This window comes from Apostichopus japonicus, chromosome 14 (genome assembly GCF_037975245.1).
Source record: "Apostichopus japonicus isolate 1M-3 chromosome 14, ASM3797524v1, whole genome shotgun sequence".
Lineage (NCBI taxonomy): Eukaryota > Metazoa > Echinodermata > Holothuroidea > Aspidochirotida > Stichopodidae > Apostichopus > Apostichopus japonicus.
The window spans coordinates 10,204,839-10,220,499 of record NC_092574.1 but is presented as its reverse complement, the minus strand read 5'-3'; the positions used below and the strand labels follow the sequence as shown (position 1 = coordinate 10,220,499).

The 15,661-nt window shown below is 38.3% G+C and overlaps 1 protein-coding gene across 4 annotated transcripts in view; it reads right to left on the bottom strand.

The window, feature by feature from the left end:
* LOC139979541 (uncharacterized) overlaps positions 1–15,661 on the bottom strand; it is a 118,867-nt gene that overhangs the window by 81,616 nt on the left and 21,590 nt on the right. The window lies entirely within an intron of this gene.

Genomic DNA, 15,661 nt, shown 5'->3' with positions numbered 1-15,661 from the left:
TTCTTCGCAGATTGCTCTGCACAATATCTGAACCCACGTTTCATTATTGCTTACAAAATGTAATGGGACCTAAATGTTGGTTCTTATTATAGAAAAACAATTGGTAGGTACAACTACTTTGTTTTCCAGAAACATATAGTAGGTGCGGGTCAGTAAGGAAGGGCGAGGTATAGAGACTGAGGATCATGTACATCTTACAGCTGTATAGGTTTGTTTACTGATGATTCTAATCAAGTCCATTGTCATTCATGGTGAACGATCTGGGGGACGAATCGACGCCCTTGATTTGTGATATTATTGACGAACCGACAGATCTAACATTACCTGACAAATATCCAGGGACTATGCACAAAGCAAAACAAGTGAAGAGGATTTATGAAAGAGCTTCCTTTTTGTAAGTGTTATGACTGAACGTTATGAGATCCACCTCTTTATGAAATATTGTTTTTCTCCAACAAGGTTAGTAGAATCGAGCATACAGAGTGTGGATGTTAAATTTCATGAGACATACGCGATTGAGAAATGCTTACAAACGAATATCTCTGTTCAGAATCTACTCTAGCGACGAACAAAACATGCTGCCCTTTTGGTTAATATTTATAAATAAAAAAAGTGTATTAATACGCCATCATGGCTTCCCAAACTATAAGTTACGCTACGAGAGTTGGAATAGGTTAACTTATAACATATTTAACCACGGCTGAATGAGAATGTCATATTTCGCCTACAAACGCTTCAGAAAGCAGTAGAAGACAGTCTGCCAGTGCTCAGATTTTGGTAGGAAACCTTGATCTTTCTCAAAACAGGTGAAGAACGTGTATGTTATCACCGGACGATCAACTAGTATCTATATATGACTTAACTATGCGCCACCTGATTCCTAAAATCTGTACCGACACCTGTACCGACCAATAGTTGTCCTATTAAACTAGGTTGCGGTATTTCTCACTGTTTCACTGCATGGTTCAATATCCTATGAATTGTGTAATGATGTGTTATTTCCGTTTACACAGGCTCGGAGAGGGAGTTACCGGCATCCACCTTACAATTTTGAGTATTTTTGAGCTATTTTGACCTAAATTCTCCGAACAGGCCGTGTAAATGGTTTTTCCCGTTTCTCTGAAGACCCTGCACTTGTTATTGAAACTGAGTCATCAGAATGTAACTAAGACAGAAAGGTTACGCAAAAGGTGCCCTTCCTACTTTATAAGATCACTGACCACACGTTTACACTGTTGTGGTTATTCTAGCGAATGCAACATAATGCTGTAACATGGGCGGAGGAGCCAGGGTCCACGTAGTCCTTTCCTGTGACCATTTTGGCGTTCCATACAAAGCCGGCATATGATCCGGATTCCCTACAACCAACTCCATGATATCCCCAAGTGAGGAAAGGGATTCAAGTTGAAGATGCATGGCCGCCAAAAGGTGAAGTCACTGTGTGAAAACACTGTGTGAAATTAGCACACATTTGTTACCATAATGTGTTGTGATATTTCAAGTCATGAGGGATATTTAACGCCGCGAGTCTGACTAATCCTACAGTAATCATTTATGTCCGTTTCCTGTGATCATGCAGAATGAGCAAAAACGCAATGTTCTCTGAAAGGAAATGAATGATATATAACTTTAGTAATTAATAGCGACGAAATAAACTACCAGAACTTCAACTATTTTCAACGTGTTCAATCTCGATATATATATCACATGGATCTCTATCAAAGGTCTCTATCAAACTGAAATATTGGATGGCTGACAATAATTGCTAGTTCACCGGATGTTACTTTAGCTCAAATGTAATGCAAACAAAGGCAGATACATATAGTTGAAATACCCCGTTCCGTCCTGAAAAGAGTTTATCTGTATAAGCCTATAGTGGGCATTGCCAGGTATCCCTTTCACGCCATAATTCATGACTGAACCTTTGATACGTCTGCTCGTAACGTTGATTTCCGTCATCCGTACATATCCTCGGATCTGACTGGCTTTACTTGATCCCTATGACCATGGAATGCTTAGGTACCAAAATCGGTGCATTTTTGAAAGAAAAAGCACCCGTTTTCACAGGACTCCCAATACTCGCTGAGCCGTCTATAAATTTTAGGATACTGTCAACAGTTGATGGCAAGAGTGATATATTTGTCACGTTCCCACGGACTCGGTAAAACAGCCTATAGCCAGGCATACTGTTAAGAATATGTATTTGTATTACCCTGGTAATAGGACGAGTTATGACCATGTTTCTTTAGCGTAATGTATATGTATATGATTTTCACTTTGTGTTTGTCATTTTGCGTTTTACTTTGCTTTTTAACCTCATGTGCATGACTGTTGTATCTCTTGTTGAGGCCACCAGACTGATGGGTACATGTAGACCTGCATGTTTCCCCTCGCGATACAGAGGTTGTTTCAGCCTCAGGTATAATGATTGTCTATATAAGCAGACGTAAAGCTTCACTCTTGATAATATGTTGGGTTGACTGTGAGCGTGTTGTACATTGTTATCATCGTAAAACACTCGTGTTAAATAGACGACTCTATTAAATTAGCACACGAGCTCATTTAATACTCATAAATTTACAACTGCATTGATGCATATATACTAGATGTATACTGCTCTATCAAGCCCCATTAAAGCTTTATTTTTTTTTTCTGGTGGCATTCCTACATGCAAATGAGACAAGTATGAGGCTTATCATTTTAAATTCAGTGTCAATAGTAAACCTTGACGTCACGTCAATGACCATATATTTGTCCTGACTATTTGCGTCACTTTGATTTCAAGTACCGTTGCTGATAAAAAAACGGAAAGATATGATATGGCGTTAAAGGGACACCGTATCATCTCTACACGAGAACTTATCCTAGGACTCTCCAAAGCTGTCATCAAAACCATTTGCATGGAAATACTCTCTATTCAATGCAGGATATAATCTTATTCATTAGTAGGCTACTTAATTGACTTATTGCCAATCGTCATTTTCGGGACGTCAAGCGGAACAAGTACTTTTTAAGACCTTTGACCCAGCCCACCCAAAAGTATATATCTATCAATCTATTTATCCAGGTTTATAAATTGCTGACTTAATTTATCAACTGTCTCCGGATCCTCTTTAAGACCATAAAGATATGCTGTGAGTATTATTGCCCTTCCGCCACGTGTAGAGATTCCTTTGCAAGTTGAATTATTAGTACATGGTTTCATGTGCACATCAGCCACATTCAGTATCGGTGGCTCTACCAATATCTAAGAGTGCTACGTGCGCAAAATCACGACAAAATGACAAATAAACTATAAAGAAAGTTCCACGAATATGGTTTCCAATATTCCATATAACCAACTAATATTGAGTAACAACAGGAAGCCACTCTTCTAACCGAATGCGGTTATTTTATACAAGAATTTGTAATATATTTTAAATTCCAATATAGGCCTATCGGATAACATTTGTTATACTTTAAACTGACCCAAAAGGTATCCATAAAGGCATATACTCATGTGTTGTGTAGCCTCTGTAACGCTCAGAAGACGTATATGTAGAACGTATACGTACATACGTTATATGCGATCGTTGAAAATATCAAAACATTATATCTTATACATAAATATTTCTAGAAGAACAAAAGGCTCTCGTTGATATACTTGAGCAACATCTGCCCATGGAGACACCATCTATTAAACAGCCGATACCTTGGTCTAACCTCTAATCTGCCAGCGGTCTCCCGAAAATATCCCACAATATGCATGTTACCTTTTGAGGCCAGCACCCATTATCGCCAAAGAAATTAAATCAGAAACTCTTCGTGTTGTGAAAACAGGAATCAAAGTTTCCTGTCCAGCTTACATTTTCTACGAATTTGCATACGATTTGGCAAAATATATAACTTACTATTTTGCGAAATTTAAAGGAATCTCAACGCCATACCCTGTCAACGTATTCTGCACTTTGCTTGACTCTTGATTTAATTACGAATTTCACATTCAATATTGACCCAAAATTATGCCTTCCATTGACTTATTTCAAGATAGATTGTGCAGGAAAAGGGAAAAAATCAAGTCATTCTTGCTGCAGACATTACTAAGTGATATGGATGTGCGGGGATGGAGGGAGGGAGGGAGGATGAAGAGTATTCACTGACATTTCCTACTCCCATCCCCCCCCCCTCCTCAATAACACATATCAGAATGTGAAGATTTGTCTCTCAATTGGTGCTGATATAAGCTACAGCCCGCTACGTTAGCTGCACCCATTACCCTATCCCCAACCCCGACGGCTAACTGTTGGCAAACAATCAGATGTCACTCGAAGGGATGAACAGCTGTTTCTCGTTGACAAATTTTTACCACTACCCTTTCATCATCGAGTCGTCCGACTATACGGATATCCTACAACTGTTATCGACGTTGAATCTGTTGTCTATTGGACTATATCATATATTTAGTCTTTATGTATTTACTATATCTGATAATGTTATGATAGGAGTTATAACCATGTTTAAGTGAAGTTTGCATTAAAACCAAAATTAATGTATCATTTAATTAAAAAAATTGAGGAGAACGATATCTGTGTATGATGTGCGTCAATCTTCATCCTGGCTATATGTAAGGTAAATAGGCCGATGCACCTTAGTTTAAGTTTGTAACCTGCTACTCTGTATACAAGGCATTAGGTATCATATTTACATATGACCAATAATGTAAACTATAATATAGCTTTATCTATACTTCGTCATTTCCTGTCTGATGATACTTTGATACTGATGATACTGATGATACTTTCGGTAATGTAAATGATTGCAGACCTATATATATAGGCTTTAAACGTATAACGGCCAATCCTCCCTATAATTCCTTAAAGGTCGTGAAGACCTTCTTGGAAGGAATCTGATCGACGTTGGTAAACCATTCATGGTGACGTCAGAATTATTAATCGTGACGTCACAGTTGGGCGCATGCGTCATCAAGACGCCTCGCAATGCATCTGATAGGACAATTAATCCTTACTTTACACCCTCTGCCTCTCTTCCAACATAAACAAGCCTAAATAGTCCTCTAAGTACTTTAGCCTCGGATCATCTCTTAATCCTCAATGACCCCCCCCCATTCCCCCCCCCCCACCTCTGCATTTCACTGACGTGGGAAGCCTGGTAGTTTCAGTATAGGGAAGTTAGGAAACTGAAATAGGTACCCGGTACATGTCCAGCAGTTACATAGATCATAGTTACATAGATTCTTATCAGTTACGATTCAATACTTGGCAAAAACGAACCTTTGAAAAAATCATCACAACGGCCGGCCATCATTGTCCTGACATATTAAAAAACAAAACACATTACAAACAGAAAGAACATATGTTACTTCCTGAGGCGCAATATAGGAATCAGAAACCCCATTAATATTGTTCCCAATAGGTAATTCGTCAAGTACACGACTTTACGTTACATGAGGGAGATTCGGCGACTGACCCGAGCTTTCAGGACAGCGGTAGTAGTAGTAGTATATAAATGCAGTAAAAAAAGACACATAACTCGTCACCTGGACTATAGGATATCATAAATCACACCTCAGTTTACATTTAAACACAAAATACCAGTTAACCGAAAGGACAGACGTAATGAAACAGCGATCAACAGATCAAAAGATTGAAAGGTATTGGCGTTCCAAGAGATAGAAACGGAACAGTGAACTAGATCACGTGGACAAGAAGCGTCGCCATGATAACTGCTAACGATATGGAAGTGACGCTTCGTCGCTATACTACATCTTTCGCAGATATTCATTATTGTAATAACATCATAAACAAAATCGTGACGTCACTGGTGGAAGAATGCTTTTGAATGGAGTGAGGGGATAAACACCATAGCTAATGCACCTACTTTCAACCGTCTCAACACACGGAAAACTTGCAGTATATATATATATATATATATATATATATATATATATATAGTATACCTCAGTAAACTTTGATTTTTCGTGAGATTTTCTTGGTGATTACAACCAAGACAAAGATAATGTAAAAAAAAATGTCTGACTAAAATTGAGAACCAAACGCACACAGTTGTTTTAAACTATAAAGTTATCTTTTTCATGTGACGGAAAATGGAATATGACGGCGATTAACACAGATTTTGACACAATAGGCCTATTTGATCAATTTTCATTTGCTATAGAAAGTAATAAAGAACAAGTATGAAGCTGTCAGAAATGTCTGTCTTGGTTGTGAAAAAGTGCCCAGGAATGGCGTTGTTTTTAATTACTTGCTAATGACCGTTAATTTGATCAGATTAAGCTATATATAAAAGGCTGTATTTATCACCTACGTTTTGGTCTTGCTCTTTTTCTCTCTAACCATGGAGCTATAAACAGAACAAACCCGTTTTAATTACATCAGAGAAGACTGATTAAATTAAAGCAAGATGCGGGTACATGTCATTTTCATTGGTTGACAGACTTTCGTCAGTAAGTTGAAAAACCACCTTTACATGACTCGGAAACCACTAATGGAAGGTGTAGGGATTATAAATAATATTTCACAACAAAAATGTGTCGCTGAATAGTTGTCGAAGATCATCCAAGAACAGTCAATAAAAATAGCGAGATATGATTCAACGGAAACCTAAAACCATTAACCAGCGTGAACTGAATTCATTTAAAAGTATATCATAAGCATATCATGAAGTGCGCGTTCACCAGGCCGTAAAACGTCGTTAAGTCACCACGTTTTGCATAATATAATAATAATAATTTATTTTGTAAAGCGTAAAATCCACAAAAGTGCTCTAAAACGCTATGTAACAGCAAATAAGAAATATAAAAATATGACACAAAATATGTATAATACGTACATAATTTATTCAAAATAGGAATAACAATGTGCAAAAGCTACTTTTTCTGAAATATTTATGATATTTCTACACTTTGAGCATAGTACAGATGCACACGAACTATGAAACCAAAAGGTGTCACGAAAGGGGACGGTGGGGGGTTTGCACTTTTGTCGGTAAATTTAGGCATAAGCTGAGTTAATAATTAACCGGTAAGACCACGAGGGTATTGCCCGATCTAGACCAATACTTGGTTACGCCACTAATGAGGCGTGATTAATTCTCTGTGGGATTCTCACTAGCCACTATGCCAACATAGTGAGGTAACAGAGAAAATAAATCCGACAAGTTATGTTCCTGTTCGTCTATTCCGTAAAAAAAAAAAAAAAAAAAAAAAAATTTACAGGAAATATAATTAAAGACGAATACAAAGTAGTGATACCAGTTTCGATATACGGATGCCGATATATATATTCATTTTTGCAGTTGCTTCCCGTACCTGTATATGTATATGTATATATATATATAGATATATATATAAATAGATATACCTGACCCTTTCACGTACTTTGTCTACAGTCTCTTACCTTGTTACCAGCCCTTCCGGACGACATGTGGATGTCCGGATGTACACGTATTTATTGCTAGATTTTGATAAATTAAATGGCATAGGCATTGCATTTGTCAAGACAAAAGTAGGACAACGATCAAGTGAATGCCCTTAACTCGATGGGTATGTGGTTTTCAAATGCTAATTTGTTATGATTTTCAAATAATTATTTGCATATCAGACGGAGAGTTTAAACCTGAAGATACTTTCACATACAAAAAGTAAGATAACATATAGTTAGTCCATGACATATAGAGATATTGGTATCATCACAGAGGGTCACGGTCAACAGGAAGGGATTCGACCATACCATGTTTCACTCTCAGAGGGTACAATAGGATATATGGATGTGTATATGGAAATTGAAATCTAATATAGTTCCTGACGAATAACTAATGAAATAACATTCATGCATGCGTAACACATCTACTGTTACTACACACTAAAAATCCATTTGGTACATGGATTTGTTGTAGGCTACTAAGTGAAGCATTATGGGGGGAATCAGTCCTAACCATCATCATTGGCACAAGTGTTAGAGATGCACGTGATGGTCAACTTCTCTAACAGATGCGAAAATGAATCATAGTGGTGGTGTTTTGTAGATAATATCTTTCAAGTGTTCCTTCATAATTATGTCAGACTGATGACTTGAACAAATCTACTTAAATTACAGTAACCGCCGGGATTTTGTTCAAGATCAGGCGAAACGACCTATTATTATCGAGTTAACCGCTTAATTTATTCAGGCTGCTTCTCCATACACGGTCCGATATTTTTTTTAAAAGAATGTGCCGCGAATTGAATGTTACGATCATGTTTATATTTTCAGATGTATATATGCCTCAGTTCATCATTCGTGGTGTGATGTTGATGAACTTAAGAAACAATTTATGTGTTCCGGAACTTTTAACCTTCGGTTAAATAGTCAAACGTTGGAGCATCAGACTGCAGATTGCAGCTGCTTCCCGAGCCCGTTATGCGAATGCTCGGGTTATCTTCGGTGGCTTCTGAGAACTTGCCGGTGTTCTTTCGAATTGCTCACTCCCTCTGTAATTACACTCAACAGTGCAGATAATATATGAGCAAGAAACAGCTATGTGCATGGGGAGGTATAGAAGCAAACATAGTATAGTACACGCATTTGGCGACTAGGTCTATGAAGAATGAGTTACGGCAACCTCACCTCAGAGACTTTGCTAAGTCTATGCTAAAAAAGTACCCGGCGAGGTCATTGCGAGTATAACCAGTGAACAATAATAACTAGACACCACACATGTCAATAATGTTTCCACCAGAGCTTATACGGTATACTGTATATATTTTCATAACATATTGTTCTCCTTCCCCGACAAATTTGAACCAAAGGTAAATAATCTCCTTATTCAGAGGCTATGTTCAGGCGGCGACTGGAATGTTTGGAATAGGCCTCATCCGACAATAGGTAAATATTTGTATGACAGGTGGATAACCTCTTCTCCCTGATATTAAGTTTACAAATTGATCGCCAAAACTGATTAACTAGAATATCGGGAATTTAGAGTAGTGCGGTTTACATATTAAAAAACGTGAGTAGGAAATAAATTGTTGAATATAATTAGATGACGTGAAATGCGAGGATTGATAATGTCATCCCACATTCGCCCCCCTCCTCCTTCCCCCTTTGCTTCCCTTTTTCTTGAAGGACTTTTCACGCCAGATATTACCAAAGAAAGGAAATAGCATCCTCATTTTTATCAGAAGTGTAGAATGAAGGATGCCTCTTGCAAACTACTAAATTGTATATGGTTTTTTATAACACTCTCTCGGTTGATCACACTTAATACATTTCTCACTAAATGGACATTAATTGGGCAATAATTTCTCCCACAATTCGTATTATTTAGCACATGCATTTTAATTTCTCAATAAAAGAGGAAAAAAAGCTGTAATTCATGTTTAAAAAAAGGAAAGATATATGTTGAACAAAATATATCAAATTGCAACATAAAGCGTTCGCTTTTAAATTCGCAGTCATATTGGTTTAATTTATATACGTTTCAGCACCCCCCCCCCACCCCCACCCTACCCCGATGACCACGCCACTTAGTGAAGTCATGCATCACTTACCAATTGACTGGAAATAAAATATCCGTATATGTATACGGTTCAAGTTCTGTGTCGATGTACAATGTGACAGATAATTATCAGGATGATCAATATCCTGTCATATTAGGAATTAATGTTTCGATGCATTAAAATTACATCAATAAACAAAGGAAGTGGAACTCATCAACTCAGCTTCCTTGACATTTATATGTGTGTTTCCTCCCAATTCGACACTCAGCCATGATAGAGAGACATGATTCTAACTTACTTATGTTTCAACTCATTTGTCCATTTTTTTTTCATTGGTGAAATGACCGACCTTGAATGACCCCCGTGAATGGATTCCATGCATCTGGTATACTCTGAAATACTGAACTATAGCAGACATTTTGTCATTGCTTGCTTGCTTGCTTGCACACTGACTTTTATGGCGAAATGCTGGACTAATGAGCATTATGTCTGATACCTCACTGCTTTGGAAAAAGGTTTCAGTGCTTTATTGCATATATAAGGTTGCACATTGTTGAAGTTTGAGAGATGGGGCTGAAGTCAGGATAATCTTGCCTATGAATAGAGTATGTCATTATGGGGTAACCTTCCAGTTTCAGGAAACGACTACACGGTAGTATATATCCTATATCGTTTCATTGTACCTTTATAGTATAGAGACATTGTACACTGATTTAGGGTAAAGATCCTGGTTATTGATCAAGCACACACTCATCTACATGAAATGTAGCACAGAGTAACGACATTCGTGTTTGAAGTGATCTGCAAGATCTGTATGAATTGATGAAAGTAACGACATTGTGTTCAAAACCACAAAATATTTCTTTGATCGAATAGGGCATAACTTCTTTGATAGACTTTCAATTTTTGTGCAAATGGGATTAGCTTAAACATCCGAAGCCAGCGACATTGGGGAGGGGGAGGTGGAGAAAGAGGGGAGGGGAAAGGGCGGGGGAGGGGGAAGGGCGGGGATAGGGTTGATGAGGTGGACCCTTACATTTTAGGGCTGGCTATGCTCATGACTTTTATGCCTAAGTGTATACATACGTTGTTATATATATAGCTTATCACATGAATCAGATTTTCAAATTCCTCTTCCAAAAATACATGTCAAAATGTTGTTAGAGATCATTCAGCCATCACTCGCCGAGTCTCATGGGTCTGGATGACACTTATTTGTTAATTGTACATCGCTAACATTCTGGTTGTTAGCCAATGGTTGCCTATACATTTATTTTGCACTGTTACAATATATATATTAATAGAAATTATCAGTTTTCCCTATAGTGACTATCAAACCATGCGGAGCTAGTTATCTTCGCATAGTAACATGTATTAACAAGCTAAATTAACTGCAGTATTTTTAGCAATGAAGAGAGGTCGTTATATGAGTTATGTCGAGTCCCATGGGAACTTTATAAGTGAGGTATACTGCAAAACATACGCTAGAATGTATTGGTCTTTCCTAGAATAGCATCATATCAACCGCATGTATATCTGGATCACGTGATTCTTCTGTTCGTTGTTTTTTTTTTCGTTATCGAGATGTCGTCAACATGAATAACGTTCATTGACCTTTTGCCGGAATGGAAATAAAAGAAATCAAATATCATTTTCAAAAACACTGCCCATCGTCCCATTTCAACCCCTCCCCCCCCCACCCCACGATCCCCTCCCTCACTATTTTTAAACTGACGGGAGTAACCCAAAGTAAGTCGATAGCTCTTACATTTTCAGCCAGTCCAAACTTGACCGTTAGTGCATATAGAAGTAGAGATGTGAGATGTGTGTGTGTGAGTTGGAGGGGGGGGGGGGGTTGAACGTAAAAACTTCCAGTAGTGAATCCACGATTTCGCAGAAGGGGGGGGGGGCTGGGAGGTAGGTGACAACAGATGACGAAATTACTACCGAAATACGGTGCATAGTCTGTACATATATATTTCGAATTGGTTATCATCATGATTGATCTATAGAGTAAGAGAATATGTCACCAAAGCAGAACTAAGATTTGTTCGATTCAGGCTGCAAAAGCCTACAGTTGAATGACGACTTCCATTACTGGTTTCGAATTTGTGGACATACAATCAGTGTCCATCATGGCCTACTTAGTTAGGGTGTACGAATACAGAGAAGGCCTACGATCTTTCTTGCGGGGAATGTAATATTTTAAATTGAAAACACTCAAGCCTAATTAGTGACCCAAATAAATCGGAAGTCTGTTACAAACGTCCATGACCACCATGGGAGCCCCTATATCTTAATCTCTTTTGTTTTGTTTTCTTGAATAGTGACTTCCATAAACGTTGAATATCAGTTCCTTATTTCTTCTTCTTTTTCCATCCTGCTCACTCAAAATAAAAAGACAAAAAAGGGAAGCAAAGGAAAAGCTGAACTTGAGGGGTGGATTCGTTATTGAAACTGACTTCTTAATACCAACTTGAGACTATTTAAAAACTTTACGTGTGTTTTCAATTCCATCTAAGTATGCCACATATGTATCAAATTGTCCTTTCTCTATATCAGAAATATAAGTTGACGTTTACCAAGTTTGATTCGTTCACTGCAGGTCTCCATTTGGGTTAATTAACAGATTGAGGTTATTTTAAATGTTCACGTGTATGTCTCTTTTCATGACACGTGCAATTCAAGCTACTGACCCACTAATTTGGTAAAACTCGGAGTAATACTCGGTGCAGGGCTTGGTTAAATTGTTCACCAAGCACATAAAAAGCTGTTTTAAAGTTTAGAAAACCACATCAGAATTTAGTTTGTTATTGACCTAAACACTCTTCATTAAAATGTGCAAATAGTTCCGTCTGATCTCACAATTTTAACGGAGAAATGATTTGTCGTCCTATAACGTTCATGATTCATCGCAGATATTTCCGTTGTTTCTAGATTTGTGCACACTTAAAAGTGAAAATCGAAGTATTGAGCACTAAAAAATAAAAAACTCGATGACCTTAATGGTTAATGCGCATGCTCTATTTAATCCCTCGTCTGGTTTTGGAGGAAGCAATACAGAAAAGTGATTATTAAAACATACAGTGATTTATCTAGTTTTACAAAGGTTTATGTCATTACCAAGAGAAACCATCGAAATAAGATATTTATATATATATACAAAGTATAAGTGCAACGTTTACAGTCTGTAATTGTGATGCGAATTTTCATTACAGGATACATAGACATATGTACATGGTTAATGACACAGGTCTGATATACACATTTGAGGACTGAAAATCTTCCATGCACGTTCAATCCATATTCATGGACATTTTCTAACATAAACAAATAAGTTGGTCTACAAGTTCGTAGTACAGCAAGTTCTAGTACGAAAACGTGGGAGAAGTGACTTGCGAAGGGAGGGGGGGCAGGAAGGGGGAAGATCCCACTTCCATCAAGAATCGGGGGTAAAACTGTCAGCCTGGGGATTCTCAGACCACTACTCCGTTCCCACGATAACCTTCCATAAAGGTTCATGCAGATACCTAAATCAGTCTGGGAATTCAGAATGTGTACATTACCCCGCCCCATCACCCCCACCACCATTGAAATTCTGTACAAGTCACAAGGTGAGACTGATGAGTCTTCTAGACCCTTGTGGGTAAAGCCATCCCAGTTCCCTTCAAAGGACAACCTGCGCGTAACGATCGATACATAGATATTACGTCACAGCATGGAAACGTCTCTTTCTGCCTACAGTACACCGGTGGTTCCTTTGCTTATTGTTGCCCCAATTGGATAAGGCATTCCTTCTATGTCCCTCCTCTTTCCTCCGCCCACCTTCCACCCCCCCTCTTCCACCCTTCATTATGCGCCAATCTTCCACCCCCCCCCTCCCCACCGTTCATTCTGCGCCAAAGACTATAAAGATACGTGCCAACATATTTCATCTACACAAGAACAGCCTATGATGTATATACAAGTTGGTGTATCGTCGTATCGTGACTTCCGTGACGAACCTTATGATTATTATTATTTTTTTTTTTTTTGTGGATATGGCTGTGTGGCGTTTATCACATATTCGACCGTGCGTTACACTTAATGATTGTCAGCCAATGTTTTGTCTGGAGTAGAGGTAAACAGGAAGCGTTGCAAACAAGTTTCTCTGTCTCACTTCTTTTTTTCTCTTTTTTTTTTCGAGTTGCGTTACGTATTCCAGTGTGCAGTCCACGCGTATAATAAGTACATGCGTAGAGAATTGTGAGAGTTCCGAACCTTTTGCAAGTTCCCTTATACGCAAAGAATAAGTCGCTGCAATATTGCGTTATTGCTCGCTCCCTCCGTCAATACCAAGTCAGGTAAATGAGATGGTGCAATAAGTGTGGTCAAGTCATACGCATGTCAAGTGGCAGGTCTGAAATTGAGGATCGGGGAAGGGGAGCGGGGGGGGGGGGGCTGGCAAGACGATTACTTTAGGGCGAGATTGAATTCGCCTTGGACTTACATTGAAATGGCTTGTAGGACACCACGGTAATTGTTCAGCTTTCACAAGGGCACCAATGCACATTTCTAACTTTGAAAATGGTACGAAGACCGTTTCCCAAATTCCCAAACGAAAACACATCATCGAATGAGTCAAAACGGGAATGTACCACTTGCAAACTTTTTCGTCGGTAAATTCCTGAGGATATCAACGTGCGTTTAGCGTAGGCTGATAGACAGAATGACAAGGCTAATTTGCCACACTAAAACAGTAATCTACTAGGTGAATTCTAGTATGCTGTAAAGATTTATAGATAAACGACCAAGTTTGAAAATTACTGGGTTTATTTTTATTAATCATAAGACGTTGGTTAAAAATTGGAAAGAGTTTCATTCGCTCACCACGTGTTTTCTGATTTATCTTTATAAAGGAGTTTGCGGGGCACCAACAATAAATGACGGACACCATATATGATGTGTAACTTGTGAAAGTTTGTTTACATAATGGTGGCACTTGGCGGGAGGGGGGTGCAGTAGTTTGCATATGGGAGGCAAGTCCCCTGTTCTCCGGTTTGGCTACGGACCGGTATCTATAACAGAATACTTCATTTATTGGCTAATAAACATAGGTCATATCAAATCGCTCAGCGATGTACAACGGCAACACTCCTAATGTTATCACAGGTACAAAGGCCGCTGCATTAAGTTTATCATATATGGGAGTAATGGCTAATATTACATGCGTTGTAATTTACGTTCCGTAGTATTGCAGTTCCATACGTTTACCGTGTCACATGCATGGTGTGTGGTTACTGGATCGGGGAGCCTGTTGTTGTTTGGATTCGGTGTTTTTTGTGAGACACTAATAAACTCCTTTTTGGTATTGCATAGTATAGATGAGGTCTATTGACTATATTTATAGCCTTCATGATGAAAATGAGGCTAGATTATAGTGCATGCAGCTGCAGGATAGGTTTCTATGCAAAATGAAGTGTTCTACGCCTGTCATTTATCTTTCAGCTAAAGTGATTTCGTCGACGGTTAGCCGACAGTAAGTTAAGTCTAATACTTATAGCAGCTCACAGCAAAGAAGAAAGTTCCTTGGCATTGTGATTGAGTTCACACCTCGAAGGCGAGTCAAAAAGTTAATATGACAAAAATATGACAGTAAAAGGCTCCAAATTATAGCACGCTATAATTGCCAGAAGTTTTCAAAAAGTACTTTCCTGGAGGTTGTCAGACATTTTTAAGAAACACACAATATGACTGAATGTCCCAGTGAGGAAAATTTCCTCGAAGGTTGTAATAAAAACAGTTTTGACCAAAGGTGACCATATTTAACTACCTAGCATATTTGGGCCAATACAGCATACCTTTGAGCAAAACAGCTCATCATCACCAAGGGGTTTACCCTGGTTAGACTAAGAGCTGTCGTACAGGCTGATTTCTTGGCTAAGGGGGAATATATAAGCTACACTCTAAAAACAGTTGGTTAAAAAATTAACCAATACCTTAACCAACACTGGGCACGTATGTCAAATTCGACTTATTGGTGAAATTTTAACCAACACCTGTTGGTGAACGGCTTTAACCAGCCGTTGGGTAACATTTTTAACCAATAAAATAACTATAAGTTTGTACCCAACAGTTGTTGGTTAAATTAATTGTGTAAATTATGCCCATCATTGGTGAACTTAC